Source organism: Staurois parvus, unplaced genomic scaffold (assembly GCF_062004578.1).
Source record: "Staurois parvus isolate SC_StPar_1 unplaced genomic scaffold, SC_StPar_1.0 ptg000354l, whole genome shotgun sequence".
NCBI classification, from domain to species: domain Eukaryota; kingdom Metazoa; phylum Chordata; class Amphibia; order Anura; family Ranidae; genus Staurois; species Staurois parvus.
The window spans coordinates 5,112,657-5,129,676 of NW_028318150.1; the positions used below are offsets into that span (position 1 = coordinate 5,112,657).

A 17,020-nucleotide genomic window follows, 5' to 3' on the forward strand; every position below is an offset into this window, starting at 1 on the left:
ACAACTAGACAATTATATCTTATACAATTGCAAAGTTTATGGATTTAAAGGATAAAAAAATACAAGTTTGTCAAGGTCAAGGTTTCCAGAACTCCAGCATGAATGGTCATATTACATTAGGTCAGTCCTAAAAGGTAAATAGGAGATAAGGCTTGAACTCTATATGCATCTCCCAATTTTTATTCAACGGTAACACTACCTTTAGAGGTTCTTATGGTAGATTTATCAGCCATTACATCACTTGGGGCTTGTCAGGAGCCGTTGCGGCGTGTGGCTCGGTGCAGGCGCAGTGTACCGATTTGCACTGGCGGGCACTAGGTCCTGGGCGGCCGCGACGATGGCAGAACTCGCGCATGTGCACTCGGGATCGCGGGCGTGCCTGCCAGCGATGACAGTGCAGGGCTCGCTATTTAAATCTGCTCTGCACTGACACTGGTTGCCGTATGGTCTTATCTGCTTGTTCCTGCTCCTGTTACCAGTTATTTGATTGTTGCCGACCCTGCTTGATCCTGACCATGCTGTCTTCTCCTGCCCTGACCCCTGGCCTGTTTGACCTCTCTTTGGATACCCCCATTGGTTACTGACCCAGTGAATGACCCGACTATTCTGTGCCCGCTGCCTTGTACCGCGCTGTCCCCACGGTTACCGACCCGGCCTGCCTGACCACGTTTCTGCTCAGCCATCCATCCGTCCTGCATGGACCCATCCGCCTCTTCATGTCAGGCTCTTCTCCAGAATATACCTCTGGCGGATCCCTCTACCATGGGTGGGTGTACTCAGGGGCCGCGACCTGGTCTCTGTCTGCTCCAAGTCCATCCCCACCATCAGGGGCCCTGGTGAACAAGCAGACTGGGACTTAGACTCCGCGCTCTGGGGAATCCTATTCCGTGGGTTGCTAGAGGTACCGCCAGGCGGTGCATTACAGAACCATACGGCCATGACTGAGCCTGGAAGAGGACCATCCCCACTGGAGGTTATTTGTCAACACCTGGCGGCTCTGACCCAAGCCGTCAAAACATTACAGGATGGGTATACGCATCTTGAAAACTGCCTCCAAACATTAGCCTCACCAGCCGCCACGTCCCAGAACCCGGTTACTCCTTCTGTGGCCGGAGAACCCTCGGGACCTACCACCAGAACAGTGGTCTCATTACCCCCACCGGAACCAAGCGTATCATTACTGGATCGTTTCAACTGGGATCGAGGGAAGTTCCGGGCCTTTCGTAACACGTGCCAGCTCTACTTCAGTCTGCAACCGCGAACCTTCTCCAAGGCTGTGAAAGTGGGGTTCATCGTCTCGCTACTACAAGACGAGCCCCAGGGCTGGGCCCACCGATTAATGGAGACCCACGACCCTCATCTGGAGATGCTAACAGAGTTCTTTGATGCAATGGCCGTTTTATATGATGATCCACAGCAGGCAGCTTCAGCTGAAACGGCCTTGTATTCGCTCAGACAGGGTCACCGGGCAGCGGAGGAATATGCGTCGGAGTTCAGACGTTGGATGGGAGACACACGGGAATGGAACGATGCTGCTCTACGACACCAATTCCGCATAGGCTTGGTCAAGCCCCTTAAGGACGAGTTAGCCAGAAGGGCCTACCTGACTCTTTAGAGAATCTCATCACTCTGGCCATACAGATTGACCGCAGACTGTGGGAACGCAGATTGGAGAGGTCCAGCCAGGGTCAGAAACTGACATGGGTACTCCCTCGTGCTCCGTTCCAGCCCGTACCAGGGGGAATCCGGAATTCGGAGTCTGACGATGTACCAGAACCCATGCAACTCGGATTGGCATGTCCATCTCTGTCAGGCGAGAAACGCCAGAGATGTCGAGTGAACAACCTTTGTCTCTATTGCAGAGAAGCAGGTCATGTGGTGCGTTCGTGTCCAGCGAAAATAAATAAGTGTACTGCTGTTTTTTCCATTGTGTCCTCCAACCGGTTTAACCATTCAAACTACTTAGCCATACCCGCTTCTTTCCAGCTCCCAGGAAGAACCGTGTCAGCGACAGCAATCGTTGATTTGGGGGCGTGTAGTTGTTTCGTGGACATAGACTTTGCAGCCCAACAGAAGATTCCCCTCCAGACCAGGGAACGTGGGTTAAACATCTTCCTAGCTGATGAGTCATGCAACAAATCAGGGTTAGTAGACCTGGAGACCCCACCTATCTGCACTGCGGTGGCTGGCCACCATCAGTAGTTCCTGCGTCTGGATGCCATTGCATCCCCTTTGTTTCCAATCATTCTGGGGCTCCCCTGGCTGCGGGCACACAATCCCCAGATTGATTGGAAAACTGGGTCTGTCCAATTTCAATCACTGTACTGCCAGGAATATTGTTTCGCCCAAGCCTCCTCGGCTCCCCAGTCCCTCCTGTGTCTGGACGGGGACGCCGAGCTGGTTCAGGTCATTCCCTCTGCCTACCATGGCTTCCTTGACGTGTTTAGTAAACGGGGGGCAGACATCCTTCCTCCACATCGGACATTCGACTGCCCCATTGACCTGTTACCAGGATCTGAGATCCCTTTTGGATGGATATTCCCACTATCTGAGCGGGAACTGGGGGTACTCAAGGAGTATATCGACGAAAACCTCCAAAAAGGGTTCATTCGCCCCTCCACATCCCCAGCCAGAGCTGGAATCTTTTTCGTTGAAAAAAAAGACAAGTCCCTAAGGCCCTGCATAGACTACCGTGAGTTGAATAAGATCACGGTAAAAAATCGCTACCCACTCCCTTTGGTCCCAGAGCTGTTCCAAAGGTTAAAATCTGCAGTAGTGTTCACTAAGTTGGACTTGAGGGGTGCATATAACCTGGTCTGCATAAGGGAGGGGGATGAATGGAAAACCGCATTTTGCACTAGGTTTGGGCATTTTGAATACCTGGTCATGCCGTTCGGACTCTGCAATGCTGACCCTGCTTGATCCTGACCGTGCTGTCTTCTCCTGCCCTGACCCCTGGCCTGTTTGACCTCTCTTTGGATACCCCCATTGGATCTGACCTCCTGTTACTGACTCGGCGAGTGACCCGACTATTCTGTGCCTGCTGCCTTGTACCGTGCTGTCCCTACGGTTACCGACCCGGCCTGTCTGAACACGCTTCTGCTTAGCCATCCATCCATCCTGCACGGACCCATCCGCCTCTTCACGTTAGGCTCTTCTCCAGAATATACCTCTGGCGGATCCCTCTACCATGGTTGGGTGTACTCAGGGGTCATGACCTGGTCTCTGTCTGCTCCAAGTCCATCCCCACCATCAGGAGCCCTGGTGAACAAGCAGACTGGGACTTAGACTCTGCGCTCTGGGGAATCCCATTCCGTGGGTTGCTAGAGGTACCGCCAGGCGGTGCATTACAGGGCTTGTTGACACCATATATACATTAAAACTAATGAAAACACACACAAATCTGAGGTGCATAGAATGTTATTCATATGGTATAGTGTGAACCAGCCCTTAACCTAGCCATACACCAGTAAAATTTTGTTTGAACATTCGATTATAAATTTAGAAAAATCATTTGCCAAAGTATTTGATCTTGCTTTCATTGAGTCAACTAATTTTGTTTGAAAGCCCTTAAAAACTAATTTGGACCTGCCGCTTTATTGGAATCCCAGATGTACTTAACAGATTTCTCTTGGGCCTAATGCGTATTACACCTTCAGAGTTAGAATATCTTTTTTGTTTGAGAAAAAATTTCCATTCTGCTCCTTTTGAATTTTCTTATCACTACAGTCAAATCAATTGTCAATTTGACCTCACTAACTATTAGAAAGGGAACCAAAATTTCCAGAAACAAACAATTTCAAACAAAATTCTACTGATATGTGGCCTACCTTAGATATATATATATATATATATATATATATATACACACACACACATTTCCATTCCTCTAGGGTACATACTGTACCCAGATATGTAACGTAGAGGTGGGCCACCACGCACACTGGTAGGGATATTGGCCAGCGTGCAATCTATGGAAATTGTAAAATATGAATCAGGCGGTAGGTGCACTAAGTGAGCCTTACAACAGGAGGAATTTTCCAATGTACCCAGCTATCTCAGCTACTTTCTCCCCCTACCAAAGGAGTTAAAACAATGGTGGAGGTACTCATGGCTGGCGGGGGAAAAGAAGGCCAGTCCATGTCCACAACTGGTGGGACTGTCAGAGCAACATGCTGATGATCCTCCATACGACGCTCCATGTCACCTCAGCATTGACTGGCACCTTTGTCCATCCATGAGGTTTGTAGCTGTGTTCCGGGCCTTCTCCCCTCTTGTGAGGGCCCTCAATGGAGAAGGAGGCTGGTTGACTGCTAGACCCTTCTGCCTTCCTGGATCCATGGTGGCCATGGCAGCCAATCCTCCACCTTCCTTCCTCTTGGTCATGTTGGAGGAGAACTGCCTCCGAAAATAGGCAATTGGGGTGGTGGAGGTGATGGACCGTGGTCTGCCAGAGTATCCGGCACTGACACCAGACATCGCTGAAACTGCTTCCTGCAGTAGGGGGAAGGGCAAGCAGGCAGACCACAAGCACCTCCATGAACTCTCCCTGAGAGGACCCCATCAAAGGATCCCCAAGGATCTCCGAGAGAAGGAGCAGCAATAGAGCAGCAGAGACAGCAGTGAGCAGTGGTGTAAAAGGTGTGAGCAGCGGCAGCAGTCGAAGCTGTGAGCAGACAAGCTACTGCGAGGATTTGCAGACAGGATTCCATGGAACGGAGAGGGGAAGTCAGATCAGTCCGTATTAGGTGCTAGGTGCTGGAGCTAAGCACAGCTGACATCCGCTCACATGATTGGATAAGTTTTAGAACCCAGGAGAGCAATGCCCCCCTCGCATTTAGGTTTGATCAGAACTTTATGAGATATATGAGGACCACAATGCCTCCAAACTAACATCTTCAATATTCATTTTATTAAGAAAAGGCATGGACTATTTTTAATCATTATAGAATACAGTAGCAATAAAAGTGAGCGCTCTTGTAAAGTAAGCAGCTGAACAACCAAGGAAACCAAACAAAAGCCTTGTCACAATTGTATAAAAATAAATATGTGCAGCGCTAATCAGTAAATAATGGTATCATATAATATAAATGTCCCCAATGATAAGAAAAAAGCCTGTGACAGTTTTTTATAAATAGTGATATGTAGCTTCCAGTCCAGTGGTGGTCCTCCCTGTAGTAAGGTAAAAATTGCACACTAACCAGAAGCGTAATAGAATTACGCAGTCTATAAATCATGCAGGTCCACTTCACTGGTCTAGGTCCGGACTGGAACTCAGGGTGGGTTCTCCTTCGAGCTGGTATGGATAGGTAGCCCTCAGTGGGTATGGATGGATCCAGTAGGCCAGAGGTCCCCTTTAAGGGATAGGTGGGTGAAGATTCCTGAATTACAGGTGCTTCCCTCTCTGGGTCTGGTGGGCTGGTAATTGGATCACAGCAGGGCTATCGTACTGTGTGGAAGGAGGAGCGCGGCCTCTTCTTGAAGCTCTCTCCTAGTCTCAGAGTGTATTCCTCCCGGTCTAAAGGCAGCGGTGGGGGCTAGGACTAAGAGAGAGCTTCAAGAAGAGGCCACGCTCCTCCTTCCACACAGTACAATAGCCCTGCTGTGATCCAGTTACCAGCCCACCAGACCCAGGGAGGGAAGCACCTTCTATGCCCTTCATCCTGTCCGGATCGTTGCTTGCTAGGAGAGGTTACAGAGACAGTACAAAAAGCAATAGTGAGAGGGAACACCCAATATTAAAAAAAAATGGTTCCATTTACCCATACTTGTGCTTTTATCCAATTGTACATTTGTGCCCTTATTCCTATATATTATAGTGTTGTTAACATATACTCCCAATCCATTCTGTCGAAGGCCTTTTCAGCAGCTGTTGACAGAAGCAGAGCAGATTTCTTAGTTTTGTGCTTTGTATATCAAAAGAATAGTCTGCAGTGCATTCTCTAGTTTCTCTCCCGGGAACAAATCGGGAATTGGTCTTTAGCTATCCAGTAAGGCATATGATGTTTTAACCTTTCAGCCAATATTCTCACATAAATTTTTATGTCTTCATTTAACAAAGAAAAGGGTTCGGATCCTTCCCTTCTTTGTGAAGGATTGTTATGTAGGCTAATAAGGACTCCAATCGCATCTTTCTCCCCTTTCCAATAGCATTCATATACCTCCGAAAAAGGGGGATCAGAAAATCCCTAATTTTTTATGATACAGAGGTGTATATCTATCTGGCCGTGGACTCTTCCCTATTTTTGAGTTGCTAATTGCTGACTTGATCTTTGGTAACTTCCCTGTCCAAGTCATTTATGACTTCCTCAGTTACCATAGGAAGTTTTACCTTCTTTTAGATATGTATGCATACTACCCTTCATTTTTTGACTATTTTCAAGATTATGTGTTTCTCTCGCTTGATGAAATTATTTATAATACTTGCAAAACACTTTTGGTTATACAGTATATTTGGTGGAATATTTCAAATCCCCTGTCCTATCTTTTATTTTTTCTAAATAACTTACAGTTTTCCTGGGCCGCAATTCCCCTGCCAAAAGCTTCCCAGGCTTGTTTCCCAGCTCATAATATTGATGGGCGGCTGCTTTGAATGCATGTTTAAAGTGTTACTAAGCCCACAACAGTAAAATCAGTCTGTATATGCAGTAAAGCTTGCTTGATATACTCTAAGGGGTTAATCCTCTGCATTGTCTAAAAATGCTGTTTTTCCCTGACTTCTCTGATCCCCCCTTCTTTCAGTGCCCCCCTCTTATCTCCTGATAAGACATATAGTGTGAAGACACTCTGCACATGCTCAGTTTGGTGTGTATTGCTAGAGAGGTTTTTTTTTTTCTTGGGAGAATGCATGTGATCAGCACAAGGCCAATCAGCACTGTCCAGACAGTGGTCAGGGGTTCTGCATCCTCCTAGAGCAGAAAAAAAACTGTTATAAGCTTTAACCAGTGCTCAGCTGAACACTGATAGAAGTCACAAGACTGCTATAACTGCTGATGAGAAAAGGTATTTAGCAGTTTATATTTACTAAAATAATTGCATTTCCATGTTCTATGTATTGTGCGAGACCAGATAGAGTGAAAGCAGGGTTTAGTAACACTTTAACTTCTTGCTCCAATAAAGATTTTAGGACTATTTTCTCTACTAATCTTTCTCTACTTATGTATTTGTTCCAGCCTTTGGATCTCTGGTAGGAGGTGCAGTATTTGAGGTCTCTATTCCTTCTTTTTTTGACCCCTAGTGCTATGAGTTTCCCTCTAACATATATAAATAAAACAGAGATCCTCCTGTGCTCTTATGTAAAATAAAAATAAAAATAGGGTGTAATTAATTCACACTAAAGCTGCTAGCATCCAAACCACTACCATATAGGTCATGAACAGAAGAAGAAAATATGATGCAGCGCTAATAGACACAAATGAGTAATTTAAGATATATAATTGACATAAAACATATAGATGACAAATCTAAAATAGGATCAGACACGTGACTAACACAAACAATAGTGACCCCAATGCACATGGGGATAATACAAACAGTGACCCCCAAGTGCCCTAATGGGACACTACAATAAAGGCACACACAGCAGTGAGTCCCTAATGTGGGATCAAAATGCAGATGGTCACACAGTGAAACACAACACTATATCACATTTATCTGCTACCTCCACTCTTAACCAGACAAACGCATTGACTCCTGTTAAATTCTGAACAAATGTTGTAATTATATCTGTGTATCTGTTGACTTGTCCTCACCTCTAGGCGCACTCAGGTTTATGACTGTGGCCTGGTTCCTAAGAAACATCCCCCACTATTCATGTGAGCCTTATCAGCTTCTAATTGGGGTGGAGTTGAATGCTCATTTGAGCATCTCCCTATAAATTTAGTTCAGCTCATGGGGGAGATCTCTGATGGGGGGCACAGTCTCTGATGGGGGTGCTGCTTATGATGGAGTGCGGCTTTGAATGAGTGCAGAGCAGTTAAACACAGCAGTTGAACTAAAGCAGTAGAACGTAAGCAGCAGGAAGACACAACAACAGCAAGAAACTCTACTGCATGCTGGACAGACTGCAAGGAAACATATTTTACATACCTGAGTCCCACTCCATGTACCTTTTATATAATACACCCCTCTTCTCCTCTTCATATTACTATCCTCTGTTCCCAAATCTCATTTCCTTACCCATCTGCTCCACCCCAAAACTTGTACATCTACCCCTCATTGCTATCATCTCCCTACTATTGCTTTCATCACCTCCCCAAAATGCCTCTTCCACTCCTCCTTCTCATTTTCCTCTCCTCTGTTCCCAAAATCCATTCACTATATCCCTCTGCTCCTCCCAAACATTTGTATATTGTGCCCACACTGCTTCCCTCACCCCTCTATGGCACCCACCACCTCCTCCTATTACTCCACTCTCCCACTGACCCAAACACCTCCACTAGTAGTTTCTCACGCTCCTGCACATCTCGCTCCCATGCCACCTTTCTCACCCTTCTCCTCCTCATAACCGCGGGGGACATCTCCCCGAATCCTGGCCCTCCACCACCTCCCTCACCCGCACAAAACCCTCCCGCCTCCACGTACTGCCGCAACCCCCGCAACTTAGTATCTGTCCCCCTGCTCCCTAAAATCTCCCCCCTGTTTTCATGTGCACTCCTGAACGCCCGATCGGTGTGCAACAAGCTTACCGCCATCCACGACCTCTTTGTTTCCCGCTCCCTCAACCTCCTGGCGATTACGGAAACCTGGATCCAGCCCACTGACTCTGCCTCCCCTGCTGCACTCTCCTACGGAGGTCTCACCTGGACCCACTCACCCAGGCCCAACGGTCGTAAAGGTGGTGGGGTTGGCCTGCTCCTGTCACCGCTGAGCACCTTCCGAGTCCTCCCAAACCCCCCCTCCCTATCCTTCTCCTCCTTCGAGGCCCACTGCATCCGACTATTCTCCCCAACCCCCCTGAAGATTGCTGTGATATACTGGCCTCCTGGATCCATACCCCACTTCCTGGAAGACTTCTCCTCCTGGCTACCCTTCTTCCTCTCCTCTGAGCTACCCACTATCATCCTTGGGGATTTCAACATCCCTGTCAACCTCGACAACCCGGACACAGCCCGTCTCCTCCACTTAACCTCCTCCTTTGCACTTGCACAGTGCATACAATCCACCACCCACTCCAAAGGTAATATCCTTGATCTTGTCTTCTCCAACCGCTGCGCTCCCCACAACCTCACTAACACCCCCTTCCCTCTCTCTGACCACAACCTGATTACCTTCTCTATCTCCTCATCCTCCAACGCCTACCCCTCCAAATGTCACACTTCTACCAGCCGTAACCTCCCCAACCTTAACCCTGCCTCCCTCCACTCCGCAGCTGATCAACTCCATGACCGCATCCTCCCCCTGTCCTGCCCGACTTGGCTATGACCGCCTACAACAATGTGCTGTCAACAGCCCTTGACTCACTAGCGCCTTTAACCACACGCAACATCAGACCCCGACCGCTCCAGCCCTGGCAGACTGATCACACCAAAACCCTCAAACGACACAGTCGTGCCCTGGAGCGACTATGGCGCAAAACCAAATCCCAACAAGCCTTCACCCGATACAAATCTGCCTTCCACACCTACACCTCCTCCCTCCATACTGCCAAACAAGCCTACTTCCTGACCCTCATCAAGGCCCTCTCCTCCAATCCTCGCCGACTCTTCTCCACCTTCAACTCTCTACTCTCGCCACCCCCACCTCCACCCAGCACCTCACTCACTGCCCTTGAGATTGCCAATCACTTCAAAAACAAGACTGACACAATTCGCAAGGACATTGCCGCAACTCACACGCCTTCTCAACCCGTCCCCTCTCACACAGCTACCCCCTCATCCCCCCTCCCCCTCGACATAACCCACAGGGACTTCGTCGCTGCTCAAACTCCCTCCAACCCCCTTCCCCCTCACTCAGCTACCCCCTCTACACCCCTCTCCCACGGCCCCACCACTGCTCTGACCTCCTCTCCCACCCCACCCTACATTCCTCATACTGAAGCTCCCCCAACACTCCGCACCTTTGACCTTACTACCATCGAAGAAGTCTCCAAGATCCTCTCTGATGCCCGCCTCACCACCTGCCCCCTCGACCCTATCCCCTCACAACTCCTACAACCTCCCTCCCCCTCCATACTACGCTCCCTCACCCACATCTTCAATCTCTCCCTCTCCTCCGGCACTTTCCCTTCCCCTCTGAAACATGCACACATCACCCCCATACTTAAAAAGCCCTCCCTGGACCCCAATGACCCGAACAACCTCAGACCCATCTCCCTGCTCCCATTTACATCTAAACTCCTCGAGTGCCTAGTCTACGCCTGCCTATGCTCTCACCTCAACGACGACAACCTCCTCGATCCCCTACAGTCCGGCTTCCGTCCCCTACACTCCACCGAAACTGCCTTACTCAAACTCTCCAACGACCTGCTAACCGCCAAAGCTAATGGCCACTATTCAGTGCTCCTACTCCTTGACCTCTCTGCGGCCTTTGACACAGTCGACCACCTCCTCCTCCTCAAAAAACTACACTCCCTCGGCCTCAGAGATTCTGCTCTCTCCTGGCTCTCATCCTACCTGTCACAACGCTCTTTCAGCGTTACCTATAATGCCACCACCTCCCTCTCACTCCCCCTCTCTGTTGGGGTCCCTCAAGGCTCTGTCCTCGGGCCCCTTCTCTTCTCCATCTACACCTCCTCCCTTGGCCAACTCATACACTCTCACGGCTTCAACTACCACCTCTATGCCGACGACACACAAATCTATCTCTCAACCCCCCACCTCACCCCCTCGGTCTCCGCCCGAATCACACCTGTTGAGCGACATATCAGACTGGATGTCGCTCCACTTCCTAAACTGAACCTCTCCAAAACCGAGTTTCTTGTCTTCCCTCCAGCCCGGACACCACCCCCCATTGACTTCTCCATCATGTCCAACAACGCCACCATCAAACCCGCCCCGCAGGCCAGAGTACTTGGTGTCATTTTGGACTCCAACCTATCCTTCCAGCCCCAAGTCCACTCTTTAACAAACTCGTGCAGACTCCACCTCCGCAACATCGCCAAAATCCGCACGTTCCTAACTCCAGAAACCACTAAACAGCTCATCCACTCCCTCATCATATCACGACTCGACTACTGCAACTCCCTCCTCACTGGCCTGCCTCGCCGCTGGCTATCCCCGCTTCAGTCGATCCTGAATACGGCTGCCAGACTCATTCACCTTTCCAACCGCTCCGTTTCCACCACCCCCCTCTGGCAATCCCTCCACTGGCTTCCGATTGCGCAACGGATCAAATTCAAAATCCTAACCTAACGCTGACGTACAAAGCTGTCCACCATACTGCCCTGAACTACATCACTGACCTAATATCCAAGTACCGCCCAGCACGCACACTCCGCTCCTCACAAGACCTCCTTCTCTCTAGTTCCCTGGTCTCCTCCTCCCATGCCCGCCTCCAGGACTTCTCCAGGGTGTCACCCATCCTCTGGAACTCCCAGCCCCAACCCATCAGATTATCACCTACTCTCCTCTCCTTTAGGCGCACCCTGAAAACCCATCTCTTCAGGGAAGCCTACCCCGCCCCCTGCTAACTTGCCGACCTCCTCCACTCTTCCTACCACTCCATCCCCCACAGCTATCTCCTCCTGTGCCACCATCCCCTCCCTCCTAGATTGTAAGCTCGAAAGAGCAGGGCCCTCGATCCCCTCATGTTTTGCATTGTATTGGTATTGTTCTGCCACACAGCATGCTGTGTACTCTGCTCTGTGGATCCTGTTGTATGCTGCATACTCACGCCTTTGTGATTCTGCCTTGATACAAGCCTCTAACATATGCTTTATGGGTTTCCCATAATCATACTGATGAGATATTTTATGCATTGTTCTCTTTAATGTCTCTATCTCTAACTCCAAACCTGTAACTATTCTAGTGTCCATTAAAAGAGACTCATTTACTGTAATTTCCACACCTAATGTGGTTGATTTACTAAAATCTGGAGAGTACAAAATCTGGTGCAGCCGTGCATGGTAGCCAATTGGCTTCTAACTTCAGCTTGCTCAATTAAGCTTTGACAAAATAACTGGAAGCTGATTTTTTTCTATACAGAGCTGCACCAGATTTTGCATTCTCCAGTTTTATTAAATCAACCCCCTTGTCTACTGGGGCATGATCTGGCCAAGTGATCGATTCTATTTTCACCAATATCAAGGATTCAAACAACTGATGTTTAAAAAAAAAATATAATCAATCCTTGAATATGACTCATGTACTTGTGAATAATAAGTGAAGTCTTTTCCTTTTGGATTTTATATGCACCAGATTTCTACTAACAGTTGCTGGTGTAACCTCTTCAGTTGCTCTTTCATCCAGAGTGGGGGCACCCTAAGACAGGAAGTGTGTTACTGGCCAGATTACAGGTTAAAATAAAAGATAAATGCCTAAAAAAAAGTAAACAAATGCAGAGACGTAATTTAAAGCCTAATAAAATGCAATATCTAAAATTTTAGTTATCCCCAAAAGCTTGTATTTTTAAAAACTTACGTTAGCCTATAAAACATATGACTTAAACTCCAAACATTGTGCATTAATCAATGACTAACACAATACAATACAATACTGTAGCAGTTTATTTTTAAACAGTCGTGTCGTTATAGCAGAATGTTAAGAGCATGCAACAGTCTTACCACTAATGTGCAGAATAAATCCAGAGAAAGAACCTGAATACTGAAAATGGACACAAAGGGTAGGATTTAGCACCAGTTTTCTGCTGTGATGCGCAGTGCATGATTATTGTGTGAGCGGATCAGTTCAGTTACATTCTTTAACAATGGTTGCCATTTTTGTTCATTGTTATAGCAATAGTATCTTACCAGGAACTATGAAATAAATTGTTAGCCATGACTGTTTTTCCTGTAGTAGATCATTGCATTGTAAATCCTCCTTTTGTATGTCTGAATAATAGTAATTTTTGTAATATTAGTAATTGAAGCCTTGCATGCTTTTTTTTTAATAAAGTTAATAGACACTAAACATCAAAGTAGTAGCCTTGGTGTGTTCAGTAAGGTTTACAATAGCATTGACTGTCAAAGGGTGCATCCACTAATAGTGCTATATCATGGACGCTCAGAAATTATACTACCCATTGGCTTTCGGTATCGACACTAATACATTTCTCTACTATAGTTCTTTGCTCTGTACTTCATCACAGCTCTAGAGGATTCCGCAACTGCTGAAATCTTCAAAGTGTATACTAAATAAATAGAATTTGAAGGCCTAAATGAGTTAGATACATCCTAGTAAAGCAGAAACTGGTGGTGAAGCTAGGAACGTACACATATCAGTCCACAAGAGATACAAAAACCTGGATTTTAGCTCAGCCAACCTGTATCCACTATACACTGAGGTACAGGCGTTGTAATGTAATTTACTAGCCCGATAATTGTTCATAAATGTAATCATTTAAAAGATCTTTGAACTGAAAAACATATTTTGGCAAAGAAAGAGTTGTCTAAATTTCATTGGGATTTTGATTAGTTCTTTACATTGAATACGGGCTTGGCTGACTGAACCAGCCATATTATGTGATTGATCTCTTTTGTAAAAATGTTTGTATATCAAACAATCATGGCATTAGGTGTACTGTATGGACAGCATAACACAAGTAATGGCCAGCAACTGATATTCTTTATACAGTTATATCTTCTTTATCCCAGGTCAAGGGCACAATATATGTAAGTAAGTTGCATATACAGCTATGCCATTATAACATAGTAATCATATTAAATTATAGAATTTAATAAGATCATATAAACAAATAGTCATGTGAATCATGAGGTAAGAATCATGCCGTGACTCTCTTGTAGCCAGTTAGGTATTAAGGGCCAGTCTGTGCTGTAGATGTACAAGAAAAATAAAATATACTGTGGTATCTAGCAAACAAGTACACAAGAGTATACAGCCTTAATAGTCATACTATCCCATGGATGAACAATGCCACATGGGTCAGTATTTTGATTATATAACACATTTTATTATGAAAAACATTATTTAATACTTGCTTAAAATAAAATCCAGGTTGTCCTCGCAATTATTAAATTAAATAGTACCCACTCGACAATGAATGATCCTATAACTGTCACTGTAAATTAAATATAAAATGACATGTCTATAAATAATAATGTTTCATTTTACCATTTCAGGGCTAAACAAAGGAAGAAAAATGTCCAATGCCACTATAAAATCTATATAATTATGTCCATAATGAAGTTCATAAATCAGAGCTACGTCTAAGTAGTAAATTATGTGATTAGATGCATTATGATACAAACAGATGTGTACAGAATATTCAGAGCATCATTTGAATGTTGAAGGAGCAGTTGTAGAATTACAGAACAGTTATGAGTTATTTATATTTTATCAGCTGTCTATAAAGTGTTCCTCTATATTACGTAAAAATCACCTAAACGCAAAACTGATATTTAAGTTTTTATGGTTACTAGCAATAGTGTTCTTGTTCCAGATCAGGAGAGTTTGTGAAGTGTAGTGGGGACAGCAGCATTGATATGGTGATGAGGAGCAGTGGACAGTGGGGTGGGGTGCGAAGAGGAGGGTGCGAAGGGGAGGTGCCAAGCTTGGGGGGTGAGGAAGATGTCAGAGGCCCAGAAAGGTGCTTTTCCTGGGAAGGCTGGGGCCGGAGATGGTGTGTGAATGGGGGAAGGAGGATTGAAGTGGTATTGGGGTATGGGGGGGGGGGGACTGGCAGCTTGGGATGTGGGGGTGAGGAATGAGATACACAGCAACTTGGATGCAGGAATTTCCTCTGCTGGCTGTCGTCTTCAGGTAGCTGTGACATCTGTGGCTGCCTGAGTACCTGAGCAGTGACTGCATCTAAGGAAGTAGTCTGTGTTTGGCCAGCAATTTTCTGCCTGGCTCCTTCAGTTTTTTATATGAGGTTTTTGAAGCCGGGTAGTGCCAACATGGCACAAAAAAAAGTTGCCCGCTGAACATCCAGGAACACACGCCTAATGACAGGTAAACATAGAGGTGAGGTCACCCATGTTCGGTGGGCAATTTTTATTTTTCGTGCAGGTGGGCATTCATCGTAATTGATGTTGAATCTACTTCGGGGGACATTCATTTTTAATAATGAACTTCTCAAAAACTGTGTTTATTTATTTTTTTTACTTTTGACATTTTTTTTGGTGAATGAGTAGGCCATACCCAAGGAGATCTGGGGGCCTCTTTGCTTTGGGGGGGAGCCCACCCTGCCCCAAAGCACCCTTACCATGTTGAGGGCACATGGCCTGGTATGGTTCAGGAGGGGGAGGGGGCGCTCATTCATCCCCTCTTTTCTCGCCTTTTTGGCTGCATGCTCAGTAAAGGGCCTGGTATGGATGGGACAAACACCATTGAAAAAAAAATTTGGCATAGAGTTCCCCTCAAAGTCCATACTAAACCTGAAGGACCTGGTTTGCATTGGAGAGGGATTCCCACTTTGTTTTTTTTTCCTTAACAACCAGCTTTTATTCATTTTTGGATCCGTCCAAAAATAGAATAAAGACTTATAGAAACTTTTTGAAACTTTTCAAATCCACCTAGTGTAATAAATCTACAAAATGAATCCCGAAGAAATGAAACAAATCTTGAAAACAAAACTGACTTACACAATGAAAACTAATACACAAAATTTCTACCTAATGAATGCATCCAGAATGAAACAAAATTTTTTGATGTGCAAATATCTCGTTGATATATTTAGTGATATTTAGATTTAGTGATATTTAATACTTATCTGCATTAAATTTTGGTTTTATACCTGTTTTGAGTGTAGGTTTAGCATTGCTAAGACCAGTAATGTTCTTCATGTCATTCAAGTGTGCTGTATATCTGGGAGACATACAGTCCTGGCCAACAATATTGGCACCCCTGCATTTCTGTCAGACAATGCACCACTTCACCCAGAAAATTGTTGCAATTACAAATGTTTAGGAATTCTCATGTTTATTTCTTTTGTTTGTATTGGTAAGATACAAAAAAGTGGAGAAACAAAAAGCCAAATCTGACACATTCCATGTAAAACTCCCAAGATTGATTGGACAAAATTATTGGCACCTTCTCAAAATTGTAAGAAATAATTTTTGATGCAGCTGTGATTTGTAATTAAACTCCCCTGTATCAATTAACAGGTGCTGACAATATAGAAATCACATCAGCAACCAGTTAAAATGGTGAAAAACTGACTCAATCTTTCTGTTGTTTGCCTCTGTGTGCCACATGGAGCATGGATAAGAGAAAGAGCAGCAAAGAATTGTCTGAGGATTTGAGAACAAAAATTGTGGAAAAGCATGGACAATCTCAAGGTTACCGTCTCCAGAGAAATTAATGTTCCTGTGTCCACTGTGCGCAACATTATCAAGAGGTTTACCGCCCATGGCACTGTAGCTAATCTCCCTGGACGTGGAAGAATGAAAAAAATTAGTCAAAGATTGCAACTAAGGATTTTTCGAATGGTGGGTAAAGAATCTCGATCAACTTCCAGACAAATCCAAGCTATCCTTCAGGCACAGAGTACAACTGTGTCAGCTCACACTATACATCAGGAGAACCCCACTGCTGACACAGAAACATAAAAAAGCCAGACTGGAGTTTGCCAAAACTTACCTGAGGAAGCCAAAATCCTTTTGGGAGAATGTGCTGTGGACAGACGAATCAAAATTACAGCTTTTTGGTAAAGCCCATCATTCTAATGTTTTCAAAAAAATAAATTAGGCCTTTAAAGAAAAGAATACAGTCCTTACAGTCAAAAGTGGTGGAGGTTCACTGATGTTTTGGGGGTTGCTTTGCTGCTTCAGGCACTGGATGTCTTGACTGTGTGCATGGCATTATGAAATCTGAAGACTACCAAATAATTCTGGGGTGCAATGTAGGGCCTAGTGTCAGAAAATTGTGTCAGAGGTCATAGGTCTTACATCAGGACAATGACC

General features: G+C 45.7%; 1 protein-coding gene across 1 annotated transcript in view; it reads left to right on the plus strand.

Moving 5' to 3' along the window:
• The window catches only part of TMEM232 (transmembrane protein 232), a 314,394-nt gene that overhangs the window by 61,880 nt on the left and 235,494 nt on the right, over positions 1 to 17,020 (plus strand). The window lies entirely within an intron of this gene.